Genomic DNA, 15858 nt, shown 5'->3' with positions numbered 1-15858 from the left:
AAAAATGCAGAGTGTGAACATAGCTTTAGGGTGTTAACGTATTTTACAAGCAAAAAGTAGTATATGCTAGTTTACGGTCCCACCAGAGAGCAGTCGCCTTGCCGTGGCTTGTGGGCGCTCATGAATTGGCCAATTTATGCGCAAAGTACCTTCATTGTGTAAGTATATTCTATATAGCGGTAATGCATCCAAATCTCATATATTGAATGATTACACATCTTACAGAAGCGGCTGCATTCCTTTGTATATTATGCAGGCACGGCAGCTTGCACCTGTTCACACTTACAGGAGATGCTGGTTTTTTTTTTTTTTTGCAAATAGATAAATCTACAAAATTGAATATTTTTAATAAAAGCTGTATATCATGGACTTACAATAGCAATTATCTAATATTTTCAATATTAAGCCTTTAAGCAGAAGTTCTATTTTATCCAGTTTTCCTCTCCACCATCCCTCCATTTTTATCTCTCTTTTCACACACCGTCCTAAAAAAAAAGACAGATGCAAAATAACGATTCGCTTCCCGTGCTGGATATTTTCTTTTTCAATCAAAAAAGCCATAGATAGAAAACAAGAGAGTGAGCGGCATTAATATTGCTTCAATTTTATTGAATAGATTTATGGATAATCCGGGCATAAAACAGAAAAGCAATATAAAAGCGCGCGGCATATTGCATATTTTATTCATACGTATAAATTGCAGGCTGCTTTGCTGGGAGAGATTACGGTTAGTTATATAAATCGTCTCGTAACAAAGCATGTCAGCTGTAATCTGCGCCGCTCCTCCAGGTTCCGCGCTGCTCCGCTCTTATCTCGCTTGGATTTCTGTAAAACACTTGGATTTTATTCAGATAATAAATGTCATTTTGATTGTAAGAAATAAAAAATCGGCGAATTTCTGTATCGAGATAGTGTGGGGTTTTCTATTAACGTAATGAGCAATATAATTAAATATGTAAAGAACGCGGTAATAAAGACGTTATTGTTGTAATTGTATTTGGTTACCCACAGAATAGAAGTCGTTTCCAAAGATACAAAAGAAACGCCTTAAGAAAACCATATGGATACACGAAGAAGGAAGAAACATTTCCGGATACAGGTTCTACTAAACGCATGAGAAATCTACTGGTAGCAGAATGATGGTGGAATCGATCTGGGAGATCATAGAATCCTAGAATGTTAGAGTTAGACGGGCCCCCCAGGGTTCTCGCGTCCAACCCCCCTGCTCTATGCAGAAGTCACTAAATCATCCCAGACAGATGTCTGTCCAGCCTCTGTGTGAAGACTTCCCTTTAAGGAGAACTCACCACCTCTCGTGACAGCATGTTCCATTCATTGTTTTTTCTAATATCTAATCTGTATCTTCTCCATTTCAGTTTCATTCCATTGCTTCTCGTGTTTCCTTGTGCAAAAGAGAATAATGATGATCCCTCTACACTGTGACAGCCCTTCAGATATTTGTACACAGTTATTAAGTCTCCTCTTCGCCTTTTTTTTTGCAGCTAAACATTTCCAGATTCTTTACCCGTTCCTCGTAGGACATACTTTGCAGTCCGCTCACCATCCTGGTCGCTCTTCTCTGAACTTGCTCCAGTTTTTCGATGTCTTTTGATGCTTCTCAAAGTCTTTTGATGATCAAAAGAAGCATGGCTTAAAGGGGTGTGCATATGGAGTAGAGGCTGGCTATACCTAGATACACTAATTTATATGCTTTGGTGGGTTACTCAATAGTCATCTATGAATGCATCATCCAAAAGGGAAGGTGACAACTATTATTCAGATCAGGGACGGGGAACCTCCAGCCCGAGGGCTGTTCACGGCCCGTGATGACCTTTTCCCCAGCTCCCGGGCAGATTCCTTGGGACTGAATTACTCTGGCCAGCAGCTGTGTTTTGACAGCCAGTGGCCCTTTAATTTCTTATAACTCTGCAAGCACTTGCACACAGCATCCATTACAGGGTGCTGCGGCATGTGCAATGAAAGGTTACGTCGGCCAGGGCATACTATGTGGGTGAACTTAGCACACAATACGCTCCTGTACCACAGAAAACAGCAGCAAAATCTCCAGCGATGTATACGCCCCCGCCCAGCATCTCCAGCAATGTATACGCCCCGGCCCACCGTCTCCAGCAATGAATGCGCCCTGGCCCAGCGTATCCAGCAATGTATACTCCCCGGCCCATCGTCTGAAGCAATGAATACGCCCCGGCCCAGCGTCTCCAGCAATGTATACGCCCCGGACCAGCGTCTCCAGCAATGTATACGCCCCGGCCCAACATCTCCAGCAATGTATACACCCCAGCCAAGGGTCTCCAGCAATGTATACGCCCCGGCCCAGGGTCTCCAGCAATGAATACGCACCGGCCCAGCGTCTCCAGCAATGTATACGCCCCAGCCAAGGGTCTCCAGCAATGTATACGCCCCGGCCCAGCGTCTCCAGCAATCTATATGCCCCGGCCCAGCGTCTCCAGCAATGTATATGCCCCGACCCAGCGTCTCCAGCAATGTATACGCCCCGTCCCAGCATCTCCAGCAATGAATACGCCCTGGCCCAGCGTCTCCAGCAATGTATACGCCCCGTCCCAGCATCTCCAGCAATGTATACGCCCCGGCCCAGCGTCTCCAGCAATGTATACGCCCTGTGAGAATCATGTGGGAATAGTGGATGAGGGCAGGTATATCTCGCCCAGATTCCTTTCCTATGTGGCCTAGTCTGGTCAGTATCGCACCTGCTTGCTAATGAATAATGGGAGGTGGATATAAAAGGATGCCAGGTGGTTGTGTGAGTGTCTCAGCCTGGGAACACAGAGAGCCTGTCTGTGTGAGAGACACACGTGAGTGAAAGCAGTGCCCCCTGCAACTGTGGTTTGGCTGGACGGGAGAAGCCCGCCAGTTGGGAGGTAGGTTGTCCATTGTTTAGTTAGTGCCGGACAGGCAAGGATTTGTTTTATGTTTTATTTCCTTTTGCATTGCTTTCACCGTTAATAAACCTGACCCAGTGTCAGTTACACCCAAATCCCAGCTCTGCGCCTGAGTTTCATGCTGAACGCACGTGACCTTTGACCCCAGCAAAGCCGATCCCGGAGTGTTTTATCACATTGTGGTGGAGAACGCGGGCATCACGTTGCAAGCATGAGCATGGAGGACGTGGTGAAAGCGCTGGTACAGTCCACCGCCGTCCAGCAAGAAGCTAATCGGGTGATGATGGCCCAGCTGAAGGAGTTGGTGGACATGACAGCTACCGATCGTTCGCTTCTCCAGCAGGTGGCGCAGCGCCTGGCAAGCTTACCTGAGGTTAACCTGGAAGCCGAGTCAAGAGTGATTCACGTGAGTCGGTACTGGCAGAAGATGACGACCGAAGATGACGTCGAGGCATACCTGACCACGTTTGAACGGACGGCGGTGCGAGAAAAATGGCCGAAGGCACGATGGGCCGGCCTGATTGCCCCGTTTCTTTCCGGTGAGGCCCAAAAGGCTTATTATGACTTAGAGCCTGAAGCTGCGCAGGACTTTGACAAACTGAAAGCCAAGATCTTGGCCCGGCTGGGAGTGACGACCGCTGTCCGTGCACAGAGAGTGCATCAATGGACTTATCAGCCGGATAAAGTCACAGATGTTCGACCTGATCCACGTGACGAAGAAGTGGCTACAACCCGAGGTGCTGACAGCGCCAGAGATAATCCAGAGAGTCGTCATGGACAAGTACCTGAGAGCTCTACCGCCAGCCCTGAGGAAGTGGGTAAGCCATGGAAATCCTACGACGGCAGATCAACTGGTGGATCTGGTTGAACGTTTCTCCGTGGCGGAAGGACTCCGGGACTACGCTACCCCAACTCGTTCTTCATCGTCCCCACGTGGAACCGGTAAGACTGTTCCAGGGAGTAGGGGAGATGGAAAAATCCCTAAGACAGTGGGGGAGGAAAACGGGACTGCCCGCACTGCGAGGCCGAGAGTAACGAACTATGGTCTAAGCAAGGGGCCCGTTAGGTGTTTCCGCTGCCAAGAGATGGGCCACATTGCTGCGAACTGTCCGGTCACTACTGAACCCATGCAGTGCGACATCACAGACTCTTAAAACCGCATGTCTATGGTTGCACAGGTAGTGAGTGTGAATGCTGGTCAAAAGGAGGTGGAAAAACACTTGTGTGATTTAACTGTTGATGGCAAAAATGTGGTGGCATTGTTAGACTCGGGAAGTGTGGTGACTCTGGTGAAGGCCAGTCTGGTGTCAGCCCCGACTGGACCATCAGACAAATTTTCTGTAACGTGTGTGCATGGAGACACCTGTTCGTACCTCACCACGGTCATATGCATTACTACTTCCTATGGGTCTGTGCAACATAAAGTGGGACTCGTCCCGGCGTTATTGCATGATGTTATCCTGGGCCGGGATTTTCACCACTTCTGGCAATTGTGGGAGAATCAGTTGATACCCCAGGGTAATAATGTACATGATTCTTCTCCCCGGGCGCGTGTGGGTCCCGAACCCCTGGAAGAGGTCTCCCCGGAAGACTCGGGGGAAGAGTCTGCTGGAAATGACCTACAGTTCCCGTTTTCAGTCATGGCGGGTGATACAGAGGAGACCGGGGAAGAGGAGGAGGCCGACAGCCGTCCACCTCCCCGTTTGCCGGATTTAGAAGTTTAGAAAGATGACTTCCAAAGCGAGCAAATAAAGGATCCTTCCCTTTCTCAGGCTAGGACAAATGTAAAAGTGATAAATGGGGTACCCGTAGAACCTGGCTCTAGGCTGGCATATCCTTACATGGTTCTGGAGAATGATTTACTCTATCAGATATAGAAAAAGGGGGAAGATACGGTGCAACTATTAGTCGTGCCAAAACCCTACCGGCGGCAGGTGCTGGACCTGGCCCACGGACATGTGATGGGAGGTCACCTGGGAGTCCAGAAAACCACCGAAAGGATATTACACTGTTTTGTTTGGCCAGGCATGCATCACGATATTCGTGTATATTGTGAGTCTTGTCCTGACTGCCAAGCCTCTGCACCTAAGCCCCGGTTCTGTAGCCCTTTGGTACCCCTACCTATTATTGAAGTCCCGTTTGAGAGGATTGGGATGGATTTAGTTGGGCCCCTTCCACGGTCTGCATGTGGACACCAACATATCCTGGTCATCTTGGACTATGCCACTCGTTACCCGGAGGCCATCCCTTTGCGTAACACGGCCACCAAGACGATTGCCAAGGAACTGGTGCATGTGTTTAGTCGGGTCGGTATACCAAAACAGATACTCACCGACCAGGGGACCCCCTTTATGTCCAGGGTAATGAAGGAGCTCTGCCGATTGTTACAAATCGAACAGTTACGCACATCCGTGTATCACCCTCAAACAGACGGGTTGGTCGAACGGTTCAATAAAACTCTGAAGCAGATGCTGAGAAAGGTGATAGACAAGGATGGGAAGAACTGGGACTATTTACTTCCGTATTTGCTTTTTGCCATCAGGGAAGTACCCCAGTCTTCCACGGGATTCTCGCCTTTCGAGCTGCTGTACGCCCGACGTCCTCGCGGACTGTTAGACGTTGCAAAAGAAACCTGGGAGGGTCAGGTCACTCCGTTTAAAACAGTGATAGATCACGTCACACAAATGCAGGACCGTATTGCGGCTGTTATGCCTATCGTCAAAGAACACATGATACAGGCTCAAGGAGCCCAAAAAAGAATCTATGATAGGGGCGCCAAGATCTGTATGTTTGCACCCGGAGATAGGGTGTTGATCCTGGTCCCCACGGTGGACAGTAAGTTCCTGGCAAAGTGGCAGGGCCCCTTTGAGATTAAGGAAAGAGTTGGTGAAGTAAACTACAAAGTATACCAGGCAGGTAAACGGAAACCTGAACAGATTTATCATGTAAATCTGATAAAACCCTGGAAAGATCGGTCTGCCTTGTCAGCGGAGCTGGCCCGTCCCGTCTGCTGGCATACCGTACCGGAGGTACGGGTTGCAGAGACTCTCTCGGAGCGGCAAAAGACTGAGGTCAGGCAGTTTCTACTTCACAACCAAAAGTTTTTCTCAGAAAAACCCGGGCAGACTACGCTAATGAAACATGACATCGTAACGGAACCTGGTGTCACAGTTCACGTAAAGCCCTACCGAATCCCGGAAGCGCGCCGTGAAGCCGTTTCCCGAGAAGTGAAGGCAATGTTAGAGTTAGGTGTCATTGAGGAATCGCACAGTGCTTGGTCCAGCCCGATTGTGCTAATTCCTAAACCGGAGGGCACCATCCGGATCTGCAATGACTTCAGGAAACTGAATGCGGTCTCAAAATTTGATGCCTATCCTATGCCCCGGGTCGACGAGTTAATAGATCGGTTAGGAAAAGCCCGGTATATTACGACCCTAGACCTAACAAAGGGGTATTGGCAGATCCCTTTGGCGGAGGCTGTCAGAGAAAAGACAGCATTTGTTACGCCGGAAGGTCTATTTCAGTATGTGTATATGCCGTTTGGACTGCACGGAGCACCGGCGACCTTCATGAGACTGATGGATCGAGTCCTGAGGCCACATAGGCGGTACGCTTCGGCCTATTTGGATGACATTGTCATTTACAGCTTGGACTGGGAGACTCATCTCCAGAAAGTACAAGCTGTGATTGACGACCTGTGGGAGGCAGGTCTAACCGCGAACCCCAAGAAATGTCACATCGGGCTAGAAGAAGCCCGGTATTTGGGGTATGTAATTGGGAGGGGTGTTGTTAAACCCCAGGTTGATAAGATTCAGGCGGTTCAGGACTGGCCACAACCTGTCAACAAGAAGCAGGTGCAAGCCTTCCTGGGGATCGCCGGCTATTATCGCCGGTTCATACCCAGTTTTGCAGCCATCGCTACCCCCCTGACGGATCTTACAAAAGGGAAAGACTCCGTCATGATTAAATGGAGTTTAGCGGCTGAAGAAGCCTTCCATAGCCTAAAACGGGCACTTTGCTCTCCGCCCGTACTGGTGACTCCGGACTTCCACAGCGAGTCTGTGGTACAAACGGATGCCTCTGATACCGGTATCGGGGCCGTACTCTCACAAGTGAGGGACGGAGTGGAACACCCAGTCCTCTATCTCAGCAGGAAGCTGAATAAACGCGAGCAAAGGTATGCAGTCGTAGAAAAAGAGTGCCTCGCCATTAAGTGGGCTCTAGAGGCCCTCAAATATTACCTGGTGGGCCAAAAGTTCAGGCTGATCACTGACCATGCCCCTCTCAAGTGGATGCACTTGAACAAGGAACGGAATAGCCGGGTGACCCGGTGGTTCCATGCCCTGCAGGCCTACACTTTTACGGTGGAGCACCGCCCAGGGGTACAGATGGGAAATGCAGATGCCCTGTCCCGAGTGCACTGTTTGGCGGGTGTCATTGCTCGACCGGAGTGGTCTGAGCAGAGGGGGGGATATGTGAGAATCATGTGGGAATAGTGGATGAGGGCAGGTATATATCACCTAGATTCCTTTCCTATGTGGCCTAGTCTGGTCAGTATCGCACCTGCTTGCTAATGAATAATGGGAGGTGGATATAAAAGGATGCCAGGTGGTTGTGTGAGTGTCTCAGCCTGGGGACACAGAGAGCCTGTCTGTGTGAGAGACACACGTGAGTGAAAGCAGTGCCCACTGCAACTGTGGTTTGGCTGGACGGGAGAAGCCAGCCAGTTGGTAGGTAGGTTGTCCATAGTTTAGTTAGTGCCGGACAGGCAAGGATTTGTTTTATGTTTTATTTCCTTTTTGCATTGCTTTCACCGTTAATAAACCTGACCCAGGGTCAGTTACACCCGAATCCCAGCTCTGCGCCTGAGTTTCATGCTGAACGCACGTGACCTTTGACCCCAGCAAAGCCGATCCCGGAGTGTTTTATCACAGCCCCGACTCAGCGTCTCCAGCAATGTATACGCCCCATCCCAGAGTCTCCAGTAATGAATATGCCCCGGCCCAGCATCTCCAGCAATGAATAAGCCCCGGCCAAGAGTCTCCAGTAATGAATACGCCCCGGCCCAGCGTCTCCAGCAATGAATACTCCCCGGCCCAGCATCTCCAGCAATATATGCGCCCCGGCCCAGCATCTCCAGCAATATATGCGCCCCGGCCCAGCATCTCCAGCAAAGGATACGCCCCGGCCAAGGGTCTCCAGCAATGTATATGCCCCGGCCCATCATCTCCAGCAATGAATAAGCCCCGGCCCAGCGTCTCCAGCAATGTATACGCCCCGGCCCAGCGTCTCCAGCAATGTATGCGCCTCGGCCCAGCGTCTCCAGCAATATATGCGCCCCGACCCAGCATCTCCAGCAATGTATGCGCCTCGGCCCAGCGTCTCCAGCAATGTATGCGCCCCGGCACAGCTTCTCCAGCAATGTGTCTTGTACAACGAGGACTACGAATGACACTATATGGACTAAAACGAGCCTTATGAAGTGAGTGGCTTCTCAGATAGTGGCCCGTTGGGGATTATTGTACTTTCTGCCTTAAGCCTCAGCATGTTAAGAAATGAGCGAACCAATTTGCAGGACCCTGATTCAACGGCCTGGTCCGTATTCTATGGCTGCAGGATGGGAGCCCCGCGAATTGCCTACTACCTACCGGCATCTCCGGCGCCTCTTTAGATTAGCTGGTCTGGTGCAACATCATGCGAGCATCGCGCTGCAACATTACGGTTGCACCAGGCTGGCTGATCTAAAAAGGAGCCGGAGATGCCAGCAGGTAGGAGGCGATTTGCAGGGCTCCCGTCCAGCACCGACAGAATACGGACCTGCCGAAGGACCCGCTCTCTGCTCTGTGCACGAATACCAGGAATTCTTTCCAATTTTTCCTAGTTATAAAAAATTCAGAGCACACTGGCGTCAGCTAACATGGCGATCCCTGGGTCTTTATTGCGTCTTTATACGTGATTGACTCCCATATAACCACATAACAGGGTACAAACATTGACAGAGAACTTTATGGGGCCATCACAGTTATCTTCGTCCATATGTAACTAGCATACTGTCAATTACTGAACTAACGAGTTCCGCAAATTGTAGGAAAAATAAACAGGGAAGAGGAAGAGTCACTTGTGAACTGCGGTGCTTTTTGTTCCAGACACCGTTTTCACCTCCCACCAGCGATGAGAGCCCCCGCTAATGTCCTCAGTCGAGGATTCGGGCCATTATACAATGGCTAAAGAGCCACTTACATAACTCGCTTTACAGTGTAAACTGAAGAATTTACTGCAATATTCCCCATTATACTGGAGGCTTATTGCCAGGAAGACGTCTCGTTAGTGCGGCAACCGGCTGTGTCTGACACACCGCAAAATAGAGAAAGCCTTTACCCAGGGACGCAGAGCATGTATTTACAGGAGGAATCATAGAGGGACAACACAATGCAGAGACCCAAGAAAAGATGCTCCAGAATTACTTCATATGAGAAATACAGAGATTTACCAGAACAGCAGAGCTGTATCGTCTTATGCTCAGCAAAAAAAAATAAAAAACGAAAATAATGCTTCAAACTAAGTTACGTTATATTTGCTATGAAAGTGATCCCAGGGTCGGCATTGGGCCGTTTCTGTTGTTCGTCCTGGTAATCAGAGCAGCACATTTACTTGCCGTCCTCCTCGTAATAAATCAAGTGCTGAGCGCATCGTGCTAAAGTGACAAACTGGACTCCACTATAGCCACGTGCACAACACTGCTACATCATTATGTTTAGCACTCCAAGTAAAGTATGGAGGCACAGATTGTACTGCCTCTCTATCATCCCATGTAAATTATGGTACAGATAGTATCATCTACCTGTCTCTCCATGTAAATGATGTAGGTACAGATAGTGCTGCCTCCCTGTCACTCCCTGTGTGCCTACCTGTACATAATGGTGGTACAGATAGTGCTGCCTCCCTATCACTCCATATGTGTCTACCTGTACATAATGGAGATACAGATAGTGCTGCCTCCCTATCACTCCATATGTGTCTACCTGTACATAATGGAGGCACAGATAGTACTGCTTCCCTGTCTCTCCATGTGTGCCTACCTGTACATAATGGAGATACAGATAGTGCTGCCTCCCTGTCACTCCGTGTGCCTACCTGTACATAATGGAGGTACAGATACTGCTGCCTCTCTGTCACTCCTTGTGTGTCTACCTGTACATAATGGAGGTACAGATAGTGCTGCCTCCCTGTCACTCCCTGTGTGCCTACCTGTACATAATGGAGGCACAGATAGTACAACCTCCCTGTCACTCCATGTGTGTCTACCTGTACATAATGGAGGCACAGATAGTGCTGCCTCTCTGTCACTCCTTGTGTGTCTACCTGTACATAATGGAGGTACAGATAGTGCTGCCTCCCTGTCACTCCCTGTGTGCCTACCTGTACATAATGGAGGCACAGATAGTGCTGCCTCCCTGTCACTCCATGTGTGTCTACCTGTACATAATGGAGGCACAGATAGTGCTGCCTCCCTGTCACTCCATGTGTGTCTACCTGTACATAATGGAGGCACAGATAGTGCTGCCTCCCTGTCACTCCCTGTGTGCCTACCTGTACATAATGGAGGCACAGATAGTGCTGCCTCCCTGTCACTCCATGTGTGTCTACCTGTACATAATGGAGGCACAGATAGTGCTGCCTCCCTGTCACTCCCTGTGTGCCTACCTGTACATAATGGAGGCACAGATAGTGCTGCCTCCCTGTCACTCCATGTGTGTCTACCTGTACATAATGGAGGTACAGATAGTGCTGCCTCCCTGTCACTCCCTGTGTGCCTACCTGTACATAATGGAGGCACAGATAGTGCTGCCTCCCTGTCACTCCATGTGTGTCTACCTGTACATAATGGAGGCACAGATAGTGCTGCCTCTCTGTCACTCCTTGTGTGTCTACCTGTACATAATGGAGGTACAGATAGTGCTGCCTCCCTGTCACTCCCTGTGTGCCTACCTGTACATAATGGAGGCACAGATAGTGCTGCCTCCCTGTCACTCCATGTGTGTCTACCTGTACATAATGGAGGCACAGATAGTGCTACCTCCCTGTCACTCCATGTGTGTCTACCTGTACATAATGGAGGCACAGATAGTGCTGCCTCCCTGTCACTCCATGTGTGTCTACCTGTACATAATGGAGGCACAGATAGTGCTGCCTCCCTGTCACTCTTTATGTATGAGCTCTGGTCTAGTTCCCATGTTTTGTTTTTTTACATTTCCTTTTGGAAGCTGCCATGTTTGTACATTTCATCTACTGTTGCTGTTTACCAGGTGTAATGACTTTTCACACATCCATCTTCTTCTTGCCCATCTATCACTCTGTCACGCTGGAGGCCTCTGCCGCGTACACACTGACCTATGAGGACGCCGTCTTGTAGAAACATTAGCCGTACGAAACTAGCGAGATTTTTATGAAAGGCATAATTTATCTTAACGTAACAATATGTGACATGTTTGGAGGCACAAAAGTCTTCACCGTACAGAATCCCCTACAAATCAACAACAGGAGGTAAACGCACGGAGTTGGCGTGAAATCAGAATCCATGAGAGCAAATCCTAAGAGTGAGAACAACTACGTGCCTAAAGGAAAAGATAAAAGGCTCGTAGAGATGCGTCCACCATGCCCGTTTTGTGGTTATTAGCGCTTTACTTGGCCTGGTACCACTCCATTCTAAGTGGCCATGTCAAAGCCACATCGTGCTGGGATCCGAGTAGTCAGACCCCAAATGCTCCACAAATTCTCATCTATCCTGTGAATAGGTGGGAACTTGCCGAGGGACACATCTGTCAATTTATATAACTTTTTTTGATTGATAAAGCTGACACACAATGTTGGATGCAAGATGGCTGAAGATACCGATTGTGGTGGGACCAGGTGACCATGTAATGTGTAGAAGATTCTCCTGACCCTCTCTCTATCAGCAGATATTTCAGAGAGAGAAGGGTCGGGCCGTTGGAAAATGAATACATCAATACTCATTCCTTTTTTTTTTTTACAGAAGAGAACTTTTCGGCAGTAACTTTTATCCACTCTCCCCGTTGAAAACACAAGAATACTCATCCGCCAGCTGCACGAGGTGTATAGGGGGGACGGGACAGGTATTCTCATGTGTTTGGCCAGCTTAAATGAAAGTTTTCGAACAAACTTTGCAAAAATCAACAGTAGAGGCAGATATAAGAAACTTGGTAATGTATCTTATCAGGGAAATATGTTTCATTTTCCACTTATGAGCCACTTCTTTCCCTTCCCCTCCTCTTGAACTGATCATCGAGTCTGAAAAAAAACAAACAGCTCAAATCCATCTTGCTTAAGAGACAGACTGCCGCCAGCACAATGAGGTGTCAGGTTATACCTCCTATTATACCCTGTGGAGGAGGGGAGTGCGGGAAAGAGGGAGGAAACAGGCAGGAGTCTGTGAATCTAGCTCTTGCTCCCAGAGCTAGATTCACATCTACACTGCTCAATACTATTGTGTATTTGCCATCCTGTGCTTCTGTCTGCGTGCTAACTAAGGAATGAGGAGCAGGAATCCCTCATGTCTATCTTGGGAAACATCATAGCAGCTAGTTTTCCACCACCAGCTCAGTAAATTGCAAAGTAATACCTGCAGAGAAGAAAACTGATGAAAATGCAAGATACAAGTCATATACTGGCTGGTTACTAGAAAGTATAGTTTCCCCGTCAGTTTCATGATGCAAACTGGTGATAATTAAGCTGCAAATATCAAGATGGGACTTTGTTGACAAATATTCAGTAAGACGGGAAGCGAAACAAACACATAAGCCGCAGCTGCAGCCGCGACCAGGTCAATTCACTGCTCGATGCAAAAGGAGATGAAATAAATGAAGTGTAATCCTCTGCAAAGGGAATATTCTCCTGGATCCTCTTCTGCTGTAATGATTTGTATATGGGATGTTTGCTATTCTGCATGTGACGTCATTTACGGTTTGTCATAAGCGCAGAGCACCGGGGCCCAGAGCAATGGACGCCTGATGGAAAGTTACTTAAAGCAGCGGACGGAGAAAATTATGAGAACACTTCATATTGGAAAGAGCATTTCTCACTACGGTCAGAATAACTGCAAAAAATCCTCCTCTCACTGCTGGTGTCTTCACTACACGTGCTACTTCCTATCCATGCACCAGGAAGATCTGGATGAACAGTGGTGAAGGTCCCAAACAAATGTGAGTGCAAATCTAAGAAAATGTTACAGAAGATCAATTAAAACAAAGATAATTCAAAAATAAATTGTTTTCCATATGTTAAAATGCACTAAATGTACAGAATCGTGCGGGCGTCACAGATAGTACTGCATCCCTGTCCTTTTTTGTAACTGATGGAAGAACAGATAGTACTGCCTCCTTGTCTCACCCTGTAAATAATGCAGGTACGCATAGAAATGCCCCTTTATCAACCTATTATTGGAGGTACGTAGTATTTACACTTCCTGAAAATGACAGATACTCATAGTACGGTCTTACTGTAAATGTACTGATAGTGCTAGCACCTTGTCTCATACTGAAAATCATGTTGGTACAGATAGTACTGCCGTCCTGTCTCATCAGTTCAAAATGTTGAAGGTCCAGATAGAAATGGCTTCTTTTTCCCTAAAATTATGGCAGTTCAGGTGGTACTGTGTCTCTATATATTTCAGAAGTACAGAGAGTACCACCAGCCTGTCCTTCCTTGTAATGGCGGGTGTACAGATAGTACTGACCCCACGTGACTTCCGGTAATTGGTGGAGATACAGATAGTACTGCCTCTCTAACTCTTGCTGTAAATTATGAAGGTACAGGCAGAATTGTTTATATGCCTTCCCTGTAAGGGTCCCGTCACACATAGCGACGCACCAGCGATCCCGACAACGATATGACCTTGTCAGGATCGCTGTTGTGTCGCTACATGATCGCTGGTGAGCTGCCAAACAGGCAGATCTCAGCAGCGATCAGCAGCAGCGACGACGCGGACAAGCGCGCACGTCGCTTAGTTACCCGCTGTGTACCTTAGATACCAGCGCGCTGGTGCAGGGAGCTGGTAACCAAGGTAAACAGCGGGTTTCTAAGCTCCGCGCGGCGCTTAGAAACCCGCTGTTTACCTTGGTTACCAGCTCCCTGCACCAGCGCGCTGGTATCTAAGGTACACAGCGGGTAACTAAGCGACGTGCGCCCTTAGTTACCCTCGGTTTACATTGGAAACCACCGTCCAGCTCGCTGATCTCCCGCCTGCCACACGCAGCGATGCGTGCTGGCCAGCGGGAGACCAACGATCAAAAAAAGGTCCAGGGCATTCGAGCACGATCAGCGATGCCCGGCAGGGGGGCCGGTCGCTGATCTCCGTCACAGCGATATCGCTGGTGAGATCGCTGTTGCGTCACAAAACTTGTGACTCAGCAGTGATCTCGCTCTGTGTGACGGGGGCTTAAGTGACGGCGGCACAGATAGTACTGCCTCAATGTATTACCTTGTAAATTATGGAGGCACAGATCTACCTGTCTCTCTCAATAGATGATAAAGGATAATAAAAGGCATTTGGGCAGTTCTATTTGTAATCAATGGAGGTACAGATAGCACTACATCCCCTTAAATGCTGTAGGCACAGATAGTACTGCTTCCTGGTCTCGCTTTGTAAATGATAGATACAGATATTATCTACATGTCACTCCATGTAAGTCTAGATAATAATGCCCAATTCTCCATTTCTGTAAATGGTGAAGGTTCAGATAGTGCCATCTCCCCACCTGTAAGTGATGAATTATAAACAGCACTGTGCATACGTCTACCTGTAAATTATGGCGGTACAGACCGTGCCGTCTTCCTGTCATTCCATAGAAATAACGGAGGCACAGATAGTACCACTTTTTTGTCTCTCTACTGACACTCTCCCTCTCTGCAGGTACAGAGAAGTTGTGCTGAATTCACCGATCCACAGCTGCATGGAGGTGGAGAATCGCCCAAGTTTAATGGAGGGGGCATCAATCATCATACCCCTCTGTCCTGGGTGGAAACACTCAGCATTTATTTATAACGCTTAACGAAGCGCTTTACAGACATTATCATCGCTGTCCCCAATGGGGCTCACAATCTACGTTCCCTATCAGTCTTTGGAGTGTGGCGGGAAACCGGAGAATCCGGAGGGAACCCACGCAAACACGGGGAGAACATACAAAGTCCTTGCAGATGTTGTCCTTGGTGGGATTTGAACCTAAGACCCCAGTGCTGCAAGGCTACAGTGCTAACCACTGAGCCACCATGCCAACCCCTCAGCCACAATGGTGACCACTGAGCCACCATGCCGCACCACAAAGGGGGTGCCGCAGTGATCTTTAATATGGGGCGCCTCTGGGTTATACGCCTCTTCACGCCCCTGTTGGTAAGCACTTATCCAGAACCATCTTCCTTGGCATCATCCATCACATCCAGCTTTGAGATTTCCGCTGACTTCAAGCCTCTGGGTAACTTTTTTTTTTTAACTTATTGTGTTGTAAGTGTTTAACGTCCTTTGCCGAATCTCTGCTGTTGCCTGGCAACCCCCGGGACGAGGCGTACGCCGGAATCGTTTTGCTGATTAAAGTCTGTATTGCTAAAACGAATGCAGAGAATAACATAATAATAATAATAAGACGCCATTACCGGATCGGCCGCAGCGTAACTAACCTTACACTATTTACATCTCAATGCGAGGTGCGGAGCATCTTCCGTCTGCGATGGCTTCCACCGCTGGTAATAATCGTCCGCCTTTTGTATTTCTGTTATCGATCTGGTCTTACTAACAGCTCTCGCTCCATCTTCACAGCCCAATAACAGCGCCGATTGTTAGTTGTCCATCAAGACCCTTTTCGAGCTTCCTAGATGAGTTGACAGCTGTCAGATTACTCATCTACTAGAAAGCATCCATTATAGC

At 48.4% G+C, this 15858-nt stretch overlaps 1 protein-coding gene across 5 annotated transcripts in view; it reads right to left on the bottom strand.

Moving 5' to 3' along the window:
- Positions 1 to 15858, bottom strand: part of ST6GALNAC3 (ST6 N-acetylgalactosaminide alpha-2,6-sialyltransferase 3) — a 426930-nt gene that overhangs the window by 257794 nt on the left and 153278 nt on the right. The gene's annotated exons all lie outside the window — the stretch shown is intronic.

This window comes from Dendrobates tinctorius, unplaced genomic scaffold (assembly GCF_039654945.1).
Source record: "Dendrobates tinctorius isolate UK_male_01 unplaced genomic scaffold, ASM3965494v1 ptg000138l, whole genome shotgun sequence".
Lineage (NCBI taxonomy): Eukaryota > Metazoa > Chordata > Amphibia > Anura > Dendrobatidae > Dendrobates > Dendrobates tinctorius.
The sequence above is the reverse complement of the archived record's forward strand: the minus strand, read 5'-3'. Positions and strand labels throughout refer to the sequence as shown.